This window comes from Schistocerca americana, chromosome 5 (genome assembly GCF_021461395.2).
Source record: "Schistocerca americana isolate TAMUIC-IGC-003095 chromosome 5, iqSchAmer2.1, whole genome shotgun sequence".
Classification (NCBI taxonomy): Eukaryota; Metazoa; Arthropoda; class Insecta; order Orthoptera; family Acrididae; genus Schistocerca; species Schistocerca americana.
Window position 1 is genome coordinate 682,615,993 of NC_060123.1, and position 6,000 is coordinate 682,621,992.

Consider the following 6,000-nt stretch of genomic DNA (forward strand, 5'->3'; position numbering starts at 1 on the left):
TGGTTCATTCATAATGTGGACACCAGCACATTTTCTCTTCATTGTGCATCGACACTTGACGAGGGCATCTTAAAACCGTATACCATGGCCTGTTCGTTTCCTGGATCTAAATCCACTAGACACATGAGGTAATTAGTCTATTTCACTCGAATAAACGTGATGCAGACACTACACAATCTTCCATGCTGCCCAGCACATTCAGAACCAACCAGGGTGATTTCAAAGAGTGCATGAGTCCTTACATCTAAGGACAGTGTAAGGTGCCTCTTACGTAAGGAAGACATTTTTACCAGTTTTAATAAATTATTGACTCTTATTGATGTATTCACGGTAGTTAGGAAGTGCTGTAGTTCGTAGCCGGCCATGGATCGGAGAGCATTTCCCACGCCGGCTGGCTAGGTGACGAAGCGACCATATGTCGCGCGTAGTGGGGTGGGGCTCGGCTCTGGACGTAGCAACAAGCGTCAGCCTGGGAAATACACATGACGGAAAGTACCGCCATCTTGGCGCCAAAGTCACCGATTTTGTTTATTTATATTTAATAATTAAAGTCATGTATGACAACATGAATGGTAGGAGGATCTCTGGATGTTTAAAACTATTTATCATAATTTTGCCTCGTTAAAACTCACACCCGTTCATTAACAAATGCATATCTTAGTAAGTACGAACTTGATCGGAAATCCACGAACTGTGACGAAACTAGTAAGAGATACGGACTGCGCGCCAAAGTCGGCAGTCGGCGTTAAGAGCTCTTCCTGTCTTGTTCGATGGTAGCCATGCTCTCGGTTACGAGTAGTTTGTGACATGAGTGTTTCATTATTGATCTAATAGGAATGAAAGTGATATTACGGCATTCTGAAAGTTAATTTCGAGTAAATAGATACCCCAAAGTTGATCGACAGCAATTTCAGATAATTAGCTTCCACCGACAGAGACATCCAATGCACCAATGAAGAATCTGCATGGGACGACATTTACGAGAGCTGCACCGCGCACAGGTAGGAGGAAATCCGACGACACGACCCACCAAGACGGGTCAAAGAAGATCCGACTTACACTCGCAAATTCCGGGTGGAAATGCTGACCAGTCATACTGTACGTCACATATACCACCCTCTACGGACTCGCGGCTAGGGTGAGTAATTACAGTATCAGTTTAGAAGCGAGGGGATCTTGCAACAGGCTGCTACGGTCGCAGGTTCGAATCCTGCCTCGGGCATGGATATGTGTGATGACCTTAGGTTAGTTAGGTTTAAGTAGTTCTAAGTTCTGGGGGACTGATGACCTCAGATGTTAAGTCCCATAGAGCTTAGAGCCATTTGAACCATCTAAGGACAGAGGTGGGGATTGAAATGAACAGACATCATGTTAAGCACCTCCTCTGAACAAGTGGTCATGTGTCATAATGTATGTTTTGTAGGACCCATGGTTATAAAATTTTTATGTTTCCATGTTTACAATCATCCCCAGAAATACTTTACACTTTTTTTTAACACCCTATATGCATCTCACAGAATGACCAACTAGGAGAAAGTGGGAGAAATTGCTCAGTCTGAGGCGTACCAATTGTAGTTCTTCCCACATAGAATATAGATCAGGAAAAGGGGGGAATGACAATGACACTGGAAGCACCCTCTGCTTGCGGAATGTAGACGTATTTGTAGATCTGCTAGGACATTCCTGTTGTTCACTGCAATATAAACCAAGCACATGGCTGCGGTATAGAAGAGAGACGGCAATGTATGCATTACACGAGCGACTACTTCGCCTTTTCACAGTTCCCTGCCACCCCAGTACCTTTTAGACTTGGCGTTAGCGCCACAGACCTCGCTCACTACGGTAGACGCCAGCCGCTCTGGCCCCGCTAGCGGTGTCACACGTGTAGCCGTGAATAATGTGTGGGCCGCTTCGACAACGACCTCTCGATCCCCGCCTGCTTGCGGCGGCATAGGAAATCTAATGGATGATAATTCATCACTACTGCTACCACGAAAAGAAACAGTCATAGAATGACAACACGTCAACGCATTAAAAACATCACGATATAATCTCCGAAGGCTACGTAAGCTGTATTCCTTCACTCGTAATCACACTCTGCAGTTAGTTATTTTTCAATTTCACGGATCGTTAGCGAGTATTTGAGTATTTTTTCTTTTATACCACGAGGACTTATCGATCGCAGACCTGCTCCTCAAACCTCAAACCTTTTCATTCTGTCTAATGAGTTGCTTGCCCACTCGATATTGTTTTGATATCGCCTATGTTCCCCCCCCCCCCCCCCCCCAACATCTGCATCTATGTCTTCTTCATCCATACATGCCATCCGTTTTTCAGGACAAAAACCACATGTTATCAAAAATAATGCCTCCTACTCGCTAAGTTCGTCTTTATTTATGTAGACAAAAAAATGTTCAAATGTGTGTGAAGTCTTATGTGACTTAATTGCTAAGGTCATCAGTCCCTAAGCTTACACACAACTTAACCTAAATTATCCTAAGGACAAACACACGCACCCAGGCCCGAGGGAGGACTCGAACCTCCGCCGGGATCAGCCGCACAGTCCGTGACTGCACCGCCGTGGACCGTGCGGCTAATCCCGCGCGGCTCTAGACAAAACCTCAACGAAAAGTATGAGCTGACCTACGTACCTGAGGATGGCATAATGTCTGGCAGCGCCGTTGCTGATTAGTGACAATTCACAGTGGGCTGTCTCCCTATGAGATTCCTTTCGTTTAGAATCCATCCCCCTCTAGGTGCTACATGCTGATGGCGACTGCAGAGTGGTCAGCAGTGACAGTCAGATGGGATTTCATGCCAACTTCCAGCTTAACCACCACACTGTTCTTAACTGGCCGAGCCGGCCGGTGTGGCCAAGCGGTTCTAGGCGCTTCAGTCCGGAACCACGCGACTGCTACGGTCGCAGGTTCGAATCCTGCCTCGGGCATGGATGTGTGTGATGTCCTTAGGTTAGCTAGGTTCAAAATGGCTCTGAGCACTATGGGACTTAACATCTGAGGTCGTCAGTCCCCCAGAACTTATAGCTACTTAAACCTAACTAACCTAAGGACATCACACACATCCATGCCCGAGGCAGGATTCGAACCTGCGAACGTAGCAGTCGCGCGGTTCCAGATTGTAGCGTCTATAGCCGCTCCGCCACCCTGGCCGGCCATAGACGTTGACTGTGGATATTGTATCACAGAGGCAGCCCCTTTGACTGATCAGAGAAGTCACTAAACCCGACCAAAAACGTAAACAACCAAGCATGGGAAGCGCCTATTAGATGGAGGGGGCCCGACAGTCGATCAGTGCCAGGCATTCCACCAGGAAGGAGGTACACGCCTTTGTTGTCTGTAGTTCAACCGTACCTAGACGGTCAATACCGCGGTTCCACCGCGTCCGCATTGTTACTTTGTGCCAGGAAGTTCTCTCAACAGGGGAAGTGTCCAGGCGTCTCGGAGTGAACCAAACCGACGTTGTTCGGACATGGAGGAGCTACAGAGAGACAGCAACTGTCGATGACGTGCCTCTCTGAGGTCACCCACGACCTATGGATTATGGCTCGGAGGAAACCTGACAGCAAGGCCACCACGTTCAATAATGTTTTTCGTGCAGCCACAGGACGTCGTGTTACGACTCAAACTGTGCCCAATAGGCTGCATGATTCGCAAACGACGCCATGAAGCGCGGTACAGATGGGCCCAAGAACATGCGTAATGGACGGCTCAGGATTGGCATCACGTTCTCTTCACCGACCAGTGTCGCATATGCCATCAACCACAAAGTCATCGGAGACGTGATTGGACGCAGCCCGGTCAGGCTGAACGCCATAGACACACTGTCCAGTAAGGGCAGTTTTGCGGTGGCATTATGTGGGGTGGCATTATGTGGGGCCGACGTACGCCGCTGGAGGTCACGGAAGGCGATGTAACGGCTGTACGATACGTGAATCCCGCACTCCCGCCGATAGTGCAACCATATCGGTAGGGTATTGGCGAGGCAGTCTTCTTCATGAACGGCAACTCGCGCCCCCATCGTGCACATCTTGTGGATGACTTCCTTCAGGATGACGACATCGCTCGATTACAGTGGCCAGCTTGTTCTCCTGACCCTGTCGAACATGCCTGGGATAGATTGAAAAGGGCTGTTTATGTCCGACGTGACCCACCAACCACTCTGAGGGATCTATACCGAATCGCCATTGAGGAGTGGGACAAGCTGGACCGACAGAGCCTTGATAAACTTGTGGATAGTATGCCACGACGAATACAGGGATGCATCAATGCAAGAGGACGTGCTACTGGGTGTTAGAGGTACCGGTGTGTACAGCAACCTGGATCACCGCCTCTGAAGGTCTCGCTGTATGGTGGTACGACATGCAATATGTGGTTTTAATGAGCAATAAAAAAGGCGGAAATGATGTTTCTATTGATCTCCACTCCAATTTTCTGTACAGTTTCCGGAACTCTCGGAACCGAGGTGATGCAAAACTTTTTTTGATGTGTGTGAAAACACGTGTATTTGTATGAAATTATAGGGAGTTTTATGTTATTTGACTACTTACCATTTTTAAATACATGTAAGTATTAGAACAAACATATTTATAACAATCGAAAAGTCAACGAAGAAACGCATAGAGTTTTGCTTAAAATGTATGTCCGTCGTGCTTTGCGGAATCCGTTATACATGCAATCTGCTAAGGTAAAGCACCTCGACGCTTCGAAATGCAGACACAAGGGCATGCCCCATTTGGCAGTTAACCTGCCTGGCGGTGAGACGTTGCTAACGTAGCAAGAACGTATAGCGTAGGTACAAATGTTTTGAATATCGCAGAATTTTTGTACTACATTAACGAAGGTGACTCCCTGTCCTTCGACTATTGCAAATAATGAATATCATGACAATCCAGTACATAATGCAGCTGCAGAACGTCAGTTAAAAGACGCGCTCGAGTACTGTGACACCCTTCAAGAAGCGGACCTTATTTATGCGGAGCAATCACCAACAATTTCTGCAGGTGCAATGGCTATTTGAGAAGTACTTCATCATTCTATTGTCGAAATTTGAGGAGAAAAAATATAGATTTAGAAATAAGTGTTTGCGGGATTCGGACCGTCGCTTCAGCCATGACACTCTTGCATAGCGTGAACGCTAAGAACTTGACCACAGCGACGTCTTGCGGAAAGCATCTTCGCACAGGTAAATCAGTTACATAATAGGCGGTAAAACTTCTCTTATGATTTTCGCGGAACTGCCAGTGTAGTGCACCTTACCACTTGCACATTATGCTGTTTTAATGGCCCACTAAAGGTGTACAAAGTTTGTGGTAAATCAGTGATACCAACGTCGTGACGTCCCCTTGTGATTGCAGTAAAGGAACAGTACTGAGACGATGGTCGATTGTAGCACAATGACAATGCACACTATCATATAACAGCAATGACGTGTGGAGAATACAATTCCTGAAATGACGTGTCTAACTAGACACCAGGCCTGAACCCTGTGGAACACCTCTGGACTCATTTAGTCGATTGCGCTCGAAATCCCAGCGTCCAACATCACTGCCTCGTCTGATTTCGGCTCTTGAGCAAGAATGTGCCGTCATTCCACCACAGCCATTCAGGGACCTCATTGACACAGTCCCCAGCAGTGTTCAGTTTGTCATAAAGGTGAACAGTGGACACACAGGGTATTAATATCCACTAACAGGTGTCCTCAAACTTCTGATCAGGAGGTGTATAGTCAAGATACGCAATTTGTTCAAAATAACTCTAAGCAGTATGGGACAGGTCATCAGTCCCCTAGACTTGGAACTATTTAAACCTAACTAACCTTAGGACATCACACACATCCATGCCCGAGGCAGGATTCGAACCTGCGACCGTAGCAGCAGCGCGGTTCCTGACTGAAGCGCCTATAACCGCTCGGTCACAGCGGCCGGTCGGAAATTTGTATTCTTGTACTTTTAGACAAATGAGGGTCCTTACTTTGAAACAG